The sequence below is a fragment of the Schistocerca serialis genome, chromosome 4, assembly GCF_023864345.2.
Source record: "Schistocerca serialis cubense isolate TAMUIC-IGC-003099 chromosome 4, iqSchSeri2.2, whole genome shotgun sequence".
In the NCBI taxonomy this organism is placed as follows: domain Eukaryota; kingdom Metazoa; phylum Arthropoda; class Insecta; order Orthoptera; family Acrididae; genus Schistocerca; species Schistocerca serialis.
Window position 1 is genome coordinate 448,408,971 of NC_064641.1, and position 15,764 is coordinate 448,424,734.

The window sequence follows — 15,764 nt, forward strand, 5'->3', positions numbered from 1 at the left end:
TGTTTTTGAACTTCCGCTGCTACTAGTGTGAATCCTGAATCCTTCCTGGTCATGCTGACAAAGTTTTATTAATTTACTTGTAAAAGTATAGACAATGGAAATTAAAATGTCCTGTGGTGCCTCTCCTGCTCCAAGTCGGCCCGTTTGACGTCCTACCCCCTTAAACCAAATCTCTGTGTACATCCAGCACAATAGACTAAAACATGTGTACATACTTGTTCGTCATAAAACTATTTAATACCACGAATTTACAAGAGAATCTGAAAAAAAGGACATTAAACAAAACAGATCAGAACTAGACAATATACAATCAGGAGGTCAGCTGAAACAAAGCTTGTCATTTTTTTCTAGACCCAAATTGACACAGTCCCCAGTTCACTGGTGGGAATTCGGTACTAATTGACTGGATATTTTGAGTGTGATTAAGATTCGTATAGTTTATCGGCGTTTCACAGTTGTTCTTACTTCTCCATACAGCTTAGAGGGATTACTATGATGTTTTTACCAGACACGCGTTTTGTATTCACGGAGTTTGATGTTGACTTGATGATCGTTACAAAATTTTTGACTTTATGGTCTACCACTGTGGGACATGATCGGCTTGAGACTCCATACATATTTGGACTGACACTAACACTTTCTTTCATTGCTCTGGGCTACGCCATTACTATCCATGCTTTGAGTAGTATTGTTCACTCAACGAGTGCTTTATAATATGGTTCCAGTTAATAAACTCTTTTTCACGCAATATCTTACTCATTTAATGGGCTTCGACTTTGAAGATATGGTGCTCTTCGCACACTCACTTACCTTTTATCCTTTTCCATACCCACGTTACCTATCGCTACACAACCTGCAATGTCTTATTATTTATATGGATCGTCACATACAGATAGATCGCTAGGTTGTTGCCTTAAAATCCCAGGGAAATAGTATGACATTGTCGGCTGAGAACTTGCAGGACTGCCCTTAGTTAAGTAGGATTTGAGACCCTTGTTGGTTTATTTCACTGTGGTAAAGCCGACATGTTGAGTGATATAAAGTATGCCAAATCATATCTTTTTATATAGATTTGTTGTCTAACCTAGGCCCACAAGGTATTTGTGACTATTTTTATCGCGCTCTTTGTATGCCACTTTTCTCTTAATATGTCGTCTGCCGTTGGGTTTTGCATCAAGTTGTTTTTCTTTTTTCTTGATGCTGTGGCAACTAATTATATCGCCAGTTGTGGTAGTACCTACGCCGTAAATATGCATATTATTGTACTTTATAGATTACTGTGTGACATTTTACTTTAAATGAAGATAGGTCCTCATATATACTAGGAGTCTCCTCATTAAAGAACAAGCTTTGTTTCAGCAGGGGTCCTGATTGTATACTGTCTAGTTCTGACCTTTTTAATGTTTCTGCAGATTCTCTTGTAAATCTGTGGTGTTAAATGGTTTTATGACTAACAAATATGTACATATGTTTTGGTCTATTGTGCTGGATGTACGCAGAGATTTGGTTTAACGCCACTAGTTTCATTTTGTAGCTTTAAGCGCTTTTATGATTACCCGTCGCTTTCTGTAAGATTGCTTTGTACACCCTGATATACACTACATTTATACTCTTTCACTATGAAGGGGCCTGAAGATGGCATAGTGGAGTGCCGAACCAGTAGTCGTCAAAATAACATAAAATAACATGTCAGTTACACAGCTGTTGGAGAATTACATTGATATTGACGATTACTATCAGGAAACGGCTTGAGGGTCGCACCGATCCAGAAGAAAATGCGAGAAAGCTGTCTGCGATGGTTTGGACATGTGCTGCGCGCAGAGGACGGTACCACTACAAAAACAGCATACACAGTGGATGTCATGGGAAAAGAGACCCAAGAAGACGACCAAGACAGCGATGGGCCGACACTCTGCGCAACAACCTAAAGGTTGTAAAGCTTCATCCAGATATGGTCCTCGAACAAAAGGAGGAGAGCGAATCCACTCAGCCGGTCCTGCCACAAGGTGGAACAAACGCTAAAGAAAAAGGAAACAAGAACCTGTATACTATGCAAGTCACATTACAATATGTGATAGTGAATATTTCTGTTAGCAGTATCATTTTCCTGCCTTACATGTTCCACTGGCGAATGGAGGAGAGAGGGATGACTATCGGTAAATCGTTGTTTCCTTCGTCAGCGCTAATGCTGATACAGTGCCATTTCTTCGCATCTACGGTAGAGTCTCATTTCCAATGACCACGGTATTGCGAATTCTTTTTTGAAATAGGTGCACGATGCCCTCACTATGAACGAAACAAGTGTCATACGGGACGAAGCCTGATACCGATCATTGCATACTATGCGACTTTGCAAACGGTCAGGGAGATTCACAACGTAGCCTTTCAGAGAGCTTGTCGCCTGACGCCATCACTGTCACGGCGTTTTCGCAAGAGACTCGCCTGATGACGCAAGCAGTGACTACGGAATCGTTCAGATTTCTCAAGAACATGCAGCTTCAAAACTTCGGGGCGTTTCCACAAATTGTGAACACGCTTAACACAAGCTGTTGCAGTTATCCCAAACAAGGCGCGGTTGGAAAGAAATTTCCACCGCTATTTATGGGACTAGAAACCACAGACTTACAAGTTTACAATTCACAAAAATTGGTTCGATTGCAACATTGCAGAAACTTTTGCTTCGGCTGGTGTGTAGCTTAAACCATTTTATTTAAAAAAATTTATCATTCGTTACATTGTGTATTGCGAATACAGATCCTTTATATCGTCACAGTAATGATTTCTTTTACTAAAAAAATTGACAGTCCAGAAGGATAAAGTACATTACCTGAAAAAAAATTGAAGCTTCCAGAAAGACGGGGGTGGGGGGGGGGGAGGTGGGAAGGGGGAGGGAGAAACAAAATGAATCTTCACGGCATGTGATGTTATTTTACTGATTAAAAGCCCGAGTCGAACTTACAAAGAACCTGCGACTGTGAGCCAACTGATCAGTATGACATTGCATCCCCTTTGTCCTGGATGCATGCACTGATTCGGTTGGGGGGGATGTCATAAAGCTCTTGTATATTCATCAGGAGACACACTGGCCCGCAACTGTTGTATCTAGCCCTTAAAATCCTGGATACTGGCCCTGGAACGTAATTGGTGTCTCTGGTGATCTTGCTGGACATGGAAGTACTCAACCTGACGTAGACAGTTCGTAGAGACACGTGCCATGTGTTGATTAACTCTATCGTACTGAAAAACGGCACCACGATACTATCATATGAGAGGTAAAAATGAGAACATAGGATGTCCATGAGATACCGTTGTGCCGTCACTGTTCAACTTAATCACTACCAGGCATCCGAAATCATACCCGATGGTAACACAGCTGTGCCTCTCCAAAACACTGGAAGTATGGGATCTCTCCCCAGATAGACGCTACACTTGCCGACATCGTCAGTCATCCCGTGTGTTCCAGAACCATCATTCATCGCTGAAAACACGGTAGCTCAGCTTGTTCGGTCAAAGGGCTGCTCGCCCTCTGTAATAAAAAAAAACTGAGTAAAGAAATCAACGATCAACTTGAACGGATGTCTTGTGACGTCCGCACAGTCCAAACGCAACGAACAATAGCGAACGAAAAAAAAGACAATGCGACGCCAGCCGTCAGCAGTTTATGCTTCCCGGTCATGGCAGCACTCCAAACACAGGCATTTGTGTCGTGACGTTATAATGGTAGCCTACGCATCTACATCTACATCATACTCCGCAAGCCACCTAATGGTGTGTGGTGCAGGGTACTTTCGGTACCACCTCCCACCCTGTTCCACTCGCGAATAGTGCGTGGGAAGAATGATTGACGGTAAGCCGCTGCATTTGCTCCAATTTCTCGAATTTTCTCCTCGTGGTCAATATGTGAGATGTATGTGGGGCGGGGGGGGGGGGGGGGGGGAGGGGGGAAGTAACATGTTATCTGACTCCTGAAAAGTGCTGTCCCGAAATTTCAATAGCAAATCTCTCCGTGATGCACAACGCCTCTCTTGTAACGTCTGCCAGAGGAGTTTGTTTAGCATCCTCGTAACGCTCTCTCGCCAGCTAAGCGATCCCGTGATGAAATGCGCCGCTCTTCGTTTGATCTTCTCTGTCTCCTTTATCAGTCCTACCTGATAGGGATCCCAGACAGATGAACAGTACTAAAGAATCGGGCGAACAAGCGCCTTATAAGCCACATCTTTTGTCGATGAGTTACATTTCTTTCAGATTCTTCCGATGAATCTTTTCCCACTATCCACTTAAGATCGCTCTGTATAGTTACGCCTAGATATTTTACGGCAGACGCTGTCTCCAGCTGTTTGTCATCAATAGTGTAGCTGTACAGCAGTGGATATCTTTTCCTATGTACGCGTAATACGTTACATTTGTTCACGTTCAAGGTCAACTGCCAGAGCCTGCACCATTCATGAATTTTCTGCAGGTCCTTCTGCAAATTCTTACTATCTTCTGGCGTTGATACTTTGGTATATACTGCACCTTCTGCGAATAGCCTTAAAGAGCATCCGGTGCTTTCTACTAGATCATTTATATACATTGTGAACAGCAACGGTCCTATCACACTTCCCTGTGGTACTCCGGATATTACCTTTACATCTGTCGATTTAGTTCCGTTAAGAGCGACGTGTTGAGTTCTATCTGCAAGAAAGTCTTGAATCCAATCGCAGGCCTGCTCCGATAATCCATAAGCTCGTATTTTTTACATTAAACGGCACTGCGGGACGGTGTCAAATGCCTTACTGAAATCAAGGAACACGGCATCAACCTGAGCGCTTTTGTCCACTGCGTCGTGGATCTCATGGAGGAACAGAGTGAGCTGAGTTTCGCAGGATCTGTGTTTGCGGAATCCATGTTATAGAGGAGATGTTCATTTTTCAAAAACATCATAATTCTTGAACATAAAACTTGTTCCATAATTCTACAACAGATTGACGTCAACGATATAGGTCTATAATTGTGTGGATCTGTTTTGTGGCCTTTCTTAAAAACGGGAATGGCCTGCGCTTTTTTCCAGTCGCTAGGTACCTTTCGTTGCTCAAGCGATCTACGATAAAATACTGCTAGAAGGGGAGCAAGTTCTTTCGCATAATCGTTATAGAATCTTATAGGTATCTCATCTGGTCTTGACGCCTTTCCACTACCAAGCGATTGTGGCTGGTTTTCATTGAGACGACAATTCCCTGTCCGATTGCTGTTAGTCTGTGACCACTGGTGCGGGATGAAGGAGGATGTTGCAGAGAATCTATTACTTTCTCGCGACTGACAGGCACAGATTTGAAGTTACGCTGTGCTTTGTGTACAATACGGCGATATTCCTTTGCGTTAGCCTGATATCGCCGACCGAAACCTTGACGACGAGTATACCTTCCCTCACAGCCCCACGCATTCTAACATCGGACAACTGTTATATCCGAATGCCACACAAACATGGATATTGTACAATTAGACTAAACGGGGAAACGAAGACCGACAATGAGGTCCCTTTCAAACTCTTCTCCGGTGCTGATAACGCAGTCTTACATGAGTCAGTGTCGTCCACAGTGATCACTCAACATCTGACGCTATTCGCGACCCTTGTATACCCACCAAGCCTGGCAACAACACTAAAACTAACAGCAACAAAGCACTCTAGTGGCAGTTCTAACTGCCGCACAGATATGAAACTCTAATTGTTTGCATCCCGCCGATGGTGTGTACATATACGAAGTTACATTGACATTTGATCATGTCTTCTGGGTGCTTCATTTTTTCCTTCAGGCAGTTTCGTTTAAGAAATCTAGGATCGAGAAATTATGATGCCTCTCGGCTGCTATTACTCGTCAACCTTTCAATAGTGTAGGAATGTTGCAGGTACTTACGTGTACTATCTATGTGAGAGCTGCCGTTTTTTTCACTGGGCTTTCTGAAACAGAAGAAAGAAGATTTCAGAGAACTTGTAGCAATATACACTGATTAGTCAGATTATTATGACCACCCACCTAGTATCGATGTAAATCCTTCCAGACGATAGTAGCGTCACCTGACGAAGAATGACTGCTAGTCAGACACACATACGGTGCCTGTAATATCAGTGAGCGTGTTGTATGTGTTTAGAATGGGGATACGTGCGATCTGTCTGAGTTTGACCTAGGGCAGAGGCTCGGCACGAGTATTTAGGAAACTGCACGAATTCCAGGGTGTTCGAGGAGTGCTGTGGTAAGTGTCTTCAACATGTAGTGAAACCAAGGTGAAATCACGTCCGGAGGTCGGGTTTGGGAGGCCGCACCTCATTACAGATGTCGAAAGTCGTAGGCTGGGTAGACTGGTAAAACAGAACTGACGGTGCACTGTGGCGGAACTAACATCAGACTATAATGTTGGGCAGAGTACAATCTTAATCACGCCAATGGGAGGGCGTGAATCGGCGTCTTCCAAGCTGGCGGCGACTCCATTATGCTCTGGAGAACATTCACGTTGGCATTCATGGGTCAAGTGGAGCTCTTGCAAGGCACCGTGACGGCCAAGGAGTCTCGCTGCAGACCACGTGCACCCGTTCATGACGATAATGTTTCCCGGCAAGCTTCAATGAGAAAAAGCGCCGTGTCACAAGGCCAGTAGTGCGACGGAGTGGTTCAAGGAACACAGTGGCGAGTCCCAGTTGATACCTGGACCCCCAACTCGCCAGATCTGAACCCGATCGAAGACACCTGAGATGTGATTGAACGCAGCGTGAGGGGTTATTGACCCTCACCCCGGAATTTAAGGGAATTAAGTATCTTGTGTGTGCAGATGTGGTGGAAACTCCCTCCAGCGACCTACCAAGGCCTCACTGCTTCCTTGCCACGACGCATTGCCGCTGTAATCCATGCCAAATGTGGACATACCGGCTATTAGGTAGGTGGTCATAATGTTCTGGCTGATGAGTAAAAAATGGATAGTGGAGTGAAGAATCATCGAAGGTGCCGAAAGCTGAGAAACTCGAAGAGGTTACAACAAAAAAGAGCAAGATTAGTGTTTAAAATCGGTGGTCATTACAGACAAAGGATAAGCTCGAATTGAGGAGGGTTGGGAAAGGAAATCGGTCGTATCGTCTCAAAGGAATGAGCCCCATATTTAGCCGGAATGATTTTGGAAAATCACAGAAAACCTAAATCTGTATGGCCAGATGAGGGTCTGAACCGTCGTCCTACAGAATGCGAGTTCGAAGTGCTAACCAATGCTCCATCGGTGAGTATACAGAAGTTCAACCGACTAGCGAAAGACCAACTTCTCTTTTCATAATTTTCTTAGCTATCCTAACTTACCCAGAATAACATTTATATGGATATTGCATTGAATTGTTCTGCCTGTGCAGATATTGTGAATTTATTTCTTACGTGTCGTAAATATTGTTGATATAAGATGTAAGGATATAAATAGTGTTGCTTTTAATCTAAATCTTGAAGAGCACAGAGACATATCGTTATATTTGCAAAAACTAATAATTCATTAATTGAAATAATGGAGCAGAAGAATGTTTACGAGGTGTATAGAGCTCAATAACGCATGCAAATTATAGTGAGAGCGGATGCGAAAGTTTCAAAGGTCTCTCCGAAATTGGCGGCTGAGGGTCATACACGGTACATGGTCACTAGAGGGCTGCAAACTACTCCAAGTAAACACTACGCTTTGTCCACATTAGACGACGCCATATAAAAATGCTACCTGAACAGTGATAACGTCCTATCGGAAATGGCAACTTCCGCATTCCCTCTGAATTAAATTTGTATATGGCTCTGTTTTTCATGCGGACCACTACGAAACTGTTCATTTATCCTTTTTATCGTGAAATCCATGTATTATTCGCGGTGTAAACCTACCCGTATGGATTATCGCGTAGCATGCTAGCTTAGGGAAATGAATCCTGCCCTCATTCAACCCGCGTGCGAGATAAGCGATGGCTCTTCTCATACTGCCTTCGGCATGTGTAAGGATTTTATTTGGTATTCTGCATATTTGAAGATTACCCCTCCCTCCTCCCCCCCCCCAACCCCCCACCCCCCACGGATGTCTCATTAAATGCCGATTGCCCCGAAAGAAACGGCACGTGGTCTTTAATTAAAAAACAGATTTTAATGGATGCATGATTGCCACATTAATTAGTTATGTGCTTCAACTACTTTCGTATGTAAATGAAGTGGAACAAGTCAGTTTACAGGTCAAGTATACATGATTAATTTCAGTGAACGGTTACTTGACGATTAATCAACATATTATTTTTCAGTCCTACTCGTGCAACTACACTTAAAATAATTTTTTTGCAGGATAGCAGTTTTTAGATAAAAAGTTGTGCATGAAGTAGAAGCAGTTGTCATAAAAAATGATTTTAAATTAGATCTGTTAACTGTCAGACATTTTATGTTATTATGCAAAAGCAGTAAGTACTGGGAGATGAAGAAGCTTGCACAGGATAGAGTAGCATGGAGAGCTGCATCAAACCAGTCTCAGGACTGAAGACCACAACAACAACATGCAAATAGTGAAAAATTTTGTTGGTGCATATTTAAATCGTTTCTGAGTCTGACAGCTCCCGATCGGACAAGTAGATCACTGTTCATTTTCCTTTGTATCCTCGTATCACACAATACCGTGGATAACTTTGGGATTTGACAGGATGTGTGGGTGCTCATTGCGTCTCTCAAGTTCCTCGCTACCCTACCTCGACAACCAGAAAACGGTAGAACGGTAGGGAGGAGGGAGGGAGGGGCGAGGCGAAGATTACTCGCGTTAGAAAGAAATTATTTTGCGTGAAGTACTGCTATAAGTCATTGCTCAGTGAACAGTGTTCTTGCTTTTCATCGAAATCGATCAACTAAATGGCAGTGGACGAGCCGTCTACTACATACATGTTCTCACGTTGTCATGGGCAAACGCTGAAAGGAAAGAAGATTAACATCATATTGTTTCCGAAAAATCTCTTTCTGTTTCTTCTTTTATCTCGTTACTTGTCAATATTTTTTAATTTCCTGAATCAAAACTGATATCCTCTTATCTCAGATGTACATGAAGTATCTGTTTTTGTTCTTCTCTTACAAATGTTGGAGAGAGGAAGGAGAAAGGGTTTCGAAATGGGAAGAATGGGCAGACGTAAAAATAGGCGCAGCCGTATCTCAAGGGACTGTTACGCTTACGTTACTGTTCACGACGGAGGCTATCAGGTATTGTTCGCCTACGATGTTAGTGTATACAGAGAAAGGGCAACGGCACAAAATTGTGGGAAATGTAGGAAGATCTACAGAGCATTCACGCTCGCTGCAGCCACCAGCAGGTGAACCTTAGCACAAACAAAATGTAACATATCGTCTTAACAAGCGGAATGATCATTCGTTGTTTGTTTAAACGAACGGTGACTAGTCACTGGGAACATTCATAAAAGTAAAACACATAGGGACATGCGTCTGGAGCGTCCTAAACCACAACCACCATATAAATTTAATAGTAGGAAAACAAATGCCAGGCAAATACGTTGGACGAATCCAGAGGAAACTTAAGACACCTACGAAAGAGGTAGGCTACAACACCGACGTTCGACCGATTCTTATCTATTTCTTATCATATTCAATAAAACTTTTTTTGTACGTGAACGTGTAGCCACGCTTTATTACACAGGTCGACCTTGCTAAATTGGTAAAATTGCAGGAAATAAAACCTGACGAGGAGCAAAAAAGATCATACGGATATGTGGTCGTGAAAGCTTTCCAAGAGAGGTACAACCACTTTAAGGTGGCGATAAAAGATCTTTAACAGTGTAAGTTCCAGTGACTCAAAGCGCACGCGAGAGGACACCAGGAACGTGGGAATGTTCTGTCTGTAATAGTGTTTTAGCTCCAAAGTCATGAGCACCATCACGTAGTAGTCACATCATTCTACGTAGGAACGGGACGTCATCCAACAGGGGAGGCTTCGTCACTCGCAGGAAGTGCAGGTGTCCAACGTGGCGGGAGCCGATAATCCCCCCCCCCCCCCCACCCCCCCACTCACTGCGGCTGACCCAGTATTGACGGTTCACTACCACCACACCATGAGGACCCTCCAGTAGCCGACAGGTGGCTGTTGTGAGGGCTGACGATACGTAAAGGCAGCGTCATATGTGAATAGGGTGGATGAACGAAATCTCAGCATCATGGTGGTCTCTCCGACGGACCAGCGACAAAATCGTCACCAAAGGACCAAGTCCGTAGGTAACAAGCAATGCCTGCACTGTAAGTGATAGGTGCAGTGGCAGTCATGAGATTTATCCCATGCTGGCGGGTCGCCGGCATGGTGCTGACACCGGCATCACTGTCCAAGTGTGTAATCTCCACTTTCCCGTGGACGTACCTCCCTTGAAACACATTTATCACAGCATGTCTTATCAGGGACCGTTCCCTGCAATTTCTTCCCATTTAGCAAAATCACTTTGAACGTCGTTTCGACCACTGTTAAAAGTGACCCGCATCAGGTTGACGCGTTTACCATTTGGCCAGTGCTACGTTCAGATTTTATGGATTCACATCCCGTCCTGTCCCTGGTATTGATCTCTACCTTGACTGGATGCAGGAACGGAGAGGTGGTGACTGGCGTAACTTATAGACAGCAGCTTTTTTTTCCAACAGTAACCGAAATATAGGACCATAAAACAACATGAGGATGCGGTCACATACCCGGAAAGTTTTATTGAAGACAACAACGCGAGCAAAAAATCTACATTCGCACTATTTCGGTCAGTTTAAGACCGTTATCAGGTAACGTTAATAAAGAAGGTAAAAGATCCTAAGAAAAGCGGCGCGTTTCGTCGCGGATTCGTTTAGTAAGTGACAGGTGCTCATCAAACTCTAATGGCAGACAACAGAGTCATTTTGCGACAAGTAGAAGTTTACTGTTAAACAACGGAGCAAGAACTTTTCAGATAGCATATTAATTTGTTTCGACAAATTACAGATGAAATGGAGATATGCGGGATATATGAGCTGCTGTGGAAGTTTGCCGTTAGCTGTTCATGCCACGCACCATTCGCGGCTGGATCAGGAAAGGGACAAACGGCAGTGATGACCCTCCCAACACCGTAGTAGAAACTGTGTTCTCAGCTCGCAACTGACAGGCTCTGCAGATCCTGTAGGCTCCCTGCAATCGAACGGATAACAGTAACACTCTTTTCACAAAATTTCTGCTAACTTGATGTCATTTTGATGTCACACACAATATCGACTACCGCATGATCGGCTATCGACTTTGTGACAAGAAGGAATATCAATGTAATTTGCTCCTTGGTTCACTCGTAGCAATTTCAGCTTTCCTCTTAGGTTCCCGCCTAACCACACACTCGGAAATCGCCACATATTCGTAAACAAACAACGCATCATTTGTGACAAAGAAGAATACGAATGTTATTGAAGCTATCCTTTTAGGTTCTTGCCTGACTACACACTCGTAAATCGTCATATAATCGGAAATAAAGGGTCAAATATTTGTGAAAAGGCAGAATATGACTTTTATTGCTGCTCGTTTCAGGCGCAGCAATTAAATCTGTACTCTTAGTTTCCTGCCTAACGACAAACTCGGGAATCGCCACACATTCGCAAATAAAAAGCAAAATATTTGAGGTAAGGAAGAATATGAATGTTATTGCTGCTCGTTTCATTCGTAGCAAACAGACGTCTTAGGTGCCTGGTAAGCACACGCTCGAAAGGCGGCACATATTCGGAAATAAAGAGCCAAATATTTGTGAGAAGGAAGAATATGAATTTTATTTTTGCTCGTTTCAGTCGCAGCAATTCAAGCTGTCCTCTTAAGTCCCTGCATAACCGTACATTCGGAAATCGCTAAATATTAATTTCATCCTTCGTTCTCAAAACAGATGGAATGTAAATAACATCGAATATAGCAGAACGTACTTGTATTACGCACACAAGAAAGTCCCAGAACGTGTTTACAAAGCTAACATGAAAAAAATTGCATGTGAAAGGATGCGAACCCACATCTTTTGGATCCAGTAACCACGAGGTTATCCATTACACTAGCACTTATTTTTCATGTTTGTCTCCTGTCTTGATTAACATATTCTCTCTTGAAGGCTTATACCGTTTATGCGTTGATACGTGCCATTTAATGATACTCGTGACTTGTCTGTAATAAATTTTCGTTGCTCCCTTACCTTGAAACGACAGACTGCAAATTATAAAACAAACTCGTTTCATGCTTAATTTGTAAATTATTGACGATAACAAGCAAATCCTGAGAAAGCACTCTTATCTGAAGGCACTAACCATTGATAAATCATTGTGACATGTTGGTATAGGAATAATTATAGTAAGTCATTCCAAGAATGAGGGGTTTTTGTACATCTCTAGCACGCCCGCATGACGTTTTGTGAGAGGCCCGTATCGAACGCTAACGAAAGTCGATAGCCGCTCATGCGTGTGACATCAAAATGACGTCACGTTAGCAGGAAGTGAAACGAGTATCACCCAGGTAACAATGACGCATGTGACTACGTCCGCTGGGATGTAACGAATACGACTGATGTAGGACAGAACACGACACCATTCGTTTTAGCTAAATTTAGTACTAGAAAATAAGTTCCATGATTTTAGATAATCGAATAACATGGACTTGATCTGAAAACTCTGACCCTAACTAACCAGCCATTTATCATCACAAGGTATATAGTAAAATTCACGGGTGAAATGCGTGACGGCAATAAGATTAAAACCGGTGTCCGACAGGGCTGCTCTTCAACATAGTCTGGAAAAGTAATCCGAGAGTAGAAAAAGAAATGAAAATTCAAAACTACCGGAAACAGTCATAACTAGGACTACATTAGGGTTATACAAAGAAAGCAAATAGGAGTAAACTACTGAACTACAGACTCACATCGCTAACGTCGATTTGCAGTAGGATTTTGGAACATATACTGCGTTCGAATATTATGAATTACCTCGAAGAAAACAATTCATTGACAAACAGCCAACACGAGTTCAGAAACGATCGCTTCTTTGAAACACAACTAGCTCTTTATTCTCACGAAGTAACGATTGCTATGGACAGGGGATGTCAAATTGATTCCATGATTTCAGTTTTCCAGAAGGCTTTCTACATCGTTCCTCACAAGCGTCTTCTAATCAAATTTCTAGTCTATGGAGTATCGCCTCAATTCTGTGACTGGATTTGTGATTTCCTGTCAGAAACGTCACAGTTCGTAGTAACTGACGGAAAGTCATCGATTAAAACAGAAGTAATATCTGCCGATCCCCAAGGAAGTGTTATAGACTCTCTGGTTTTCCTGATCTACATAAACCATTAAGAAGACTATCTGAACAGCCCTCTTACAATTTGTAGATGACGCTGTCATGTAAAGTCATCAGATGATTAAAGCCAATTGCAAAATGATTTAGACAAGATATCTGTATTGCAGGAAAGGTGGCAACTGACTGTAAATAACGAAAAGTGTAAAGTCATCTACATCAGTACCTGAAGGAGTCCGCTAAATTTCGCTTACGCGATAAATCTAAAGACTATAAATTTAAATAAATTGGAACCGTCATATACATAATGTTGTGGGGAAAGAATACCAAAAGTTGAAATTTATTGGTAGTACATTTAAAAATGCAGCAGGTTGGGTTGTTTTGGGGAAGGAGACCAGACAGCGAGGTAATCGGTCTCATCGGTTTAGGGAAGGACGGGAAAGGAAGTCGGCCGCGCCCTTTCAAAGGAACCATCCCGGCATTTGCCTGGAGCGATTTGGGGAAATCACGGAAAACCTAAATCAGTATAGCCGAACGCGGGATTGAACCGTCGTCCTCCCGAATGCGAGTCCAATGTCTAACCACTACGCCACCTCGCTCGATCTGCAAAAGAAATTGCTTACACTGCGCTTGTCCACTCTGTTCTGGAGTACTGCTGTGCGACTTGGGATCCGCATCAGATAGAATTGATGGAGGACATCGAAAAAGTTCAAAGAGACATAAGGGAGAGAATGGCATGAATATGAGGCGCGAATTACTGCGGTGTCAGTCATTATAACTAGGGCGTGTTTCGTTGCTGCAGGATGTTCTAATGAAATTTCGGTCACTAACTTTCTCCTCAGCGTGAAAATATTTTGATGGCGCATACTTACACAGGGAGAGATGATCATCATAATAAAATAAGAGAAATCGGAGTTCACTCGGAAAGATTTAAGGGCCCGTTTTTCCCGTGTGCTTTTCGAGAGTGTAACGGTAGAGAAGTATTTTAATTGGATTGACGATACCACTGCAATCTAAGATGCTCTGGAAAGTTAGACTACAAATTTCCTTCCATAACACTTAGTTCGAGTTCTCAGTACTCGAAATCCAAAAACAGTCCACCAATTGTGGTCAAATCTAGAGAGTACCGTACTTCAAGAACTTGGGCGAATTCTTTGAATATACTGGAGAGAGACAACAGCACAGAGAATTCGCCTACAGAAATTCATAAGGACCTACGGAAGAAACAAAATGTACGACAAAAACTGTTCCTCCACGCATACAAAAGTCTGGTCTACTGCATGGTTACTGAACCTGAAGCCCTGTATTACAGGGGAACTCTTACACATCACATAAAATGCGACATGGAAAACACCCTGAAAAAGTTTTAAATCAAATAAACTTTACCAACAGCCGTACACTTTAAGATATTTTATTTTATTTCGAAAGCAGCCAGTTTCGCCCATTCACTTTGCCACCTTAAGGCCCCATACACATTTTTTCGAATCAACGAGCTTATCGTATAGCGCCCCAAAACTGGATATCGTGAATCCCAATCGTTGTGTAGCTGATTTACGCTTTTCTATGAATCAGCTGCACAACGACTGGGATTCACGATATCCAGTTTTGGGGCGCTATACGATAAGCTCGTTGATTCGAAAAAAAAGTATGTGACCTGAAGGTGGCAAAATAAATTGCTGAAACTGGTTTGCTTTCGAAATAAACTATCTTAAAGTGTATGGTTGTTGGTAAAGTTTATTGAATTGAAAAGTACGTACCAGCTGATGTCCCCTGGCCGTAATGGACCAACAGAGATCCTGAAAAAAGGCCCAAACGTTACGGAAGATAGTTACAGACTAAATTTTCAAAAACAACGAAACAGTTATCCATCTTCACGGCAGACATTCAAAAAAGAAAATAAGAACTTTATGGGCATATCCACAGGTACTTAGCAGCAAACTTACGACTTACCTACAAAACCGACGCAAATACTGTACATTGTATTCAACGAGTCAGGGCCGAGATAAATTTCTCGGAAGCTTTAGATAGAAGCTCGTTCAAGCGTAAAAACTGGCAGAGGAGAAGTCTACTTGGACAAAGGAATTGTGAATTAAACAGTAACACGACTGGCTGAAGAAAGAAAAAGAATTTATGGCGGAACTATGAGAATTGCGCGAAAATTCAGAAAATTTATCATAAAGCTTTGCGTGATTCAGCAAGGCCTAACTCACCTAATAATAATAATAATAATAATAATAATAATAATAATAATAGGCCCGGGAAAAGAATAGGTCTCCGGTATGTTCTGCCAGTCGTAAAAGGCGACGAAAAGAACAAACCACTAATAGGGCTAACCCCCCTTTTAGTGTGATTACTTGGTTCAGGACAGAACTAAAGAAGCCTCGGACAAGCGCCGTCATGGTCGGGGACGACGCTTGAACCCTATGCCCGCCCACAATGGTAACGACACTACTAGCCACACGGCAAATGATTTAAATCCAAATAGAG

The 15,764-nt window shown here is 42.6% G+C and overlaps 1 protein-coding gene across 1 annotated transcript in view; it reads right to left on the bottom strand.

The window, feature by feature from the left end:
- The window catches only part of LOC126475084 (ABC transporter G family member 23), a 380,919-nt gene that overhangs the window by 263,084 nt on the left and 102,071 nt on the right, over positions 1-15,764 (bottom strand). Inside the window, exon 2 of the mRNA XM_050102651.1 lies at positions 5,895-5,938. The gene's annotated coding sequence lies outside the window, so the exon portion shown is untranslated. The remainder of the gene's footprint in view (positions 1-5,894; positions 5,939-15,764) is intronic.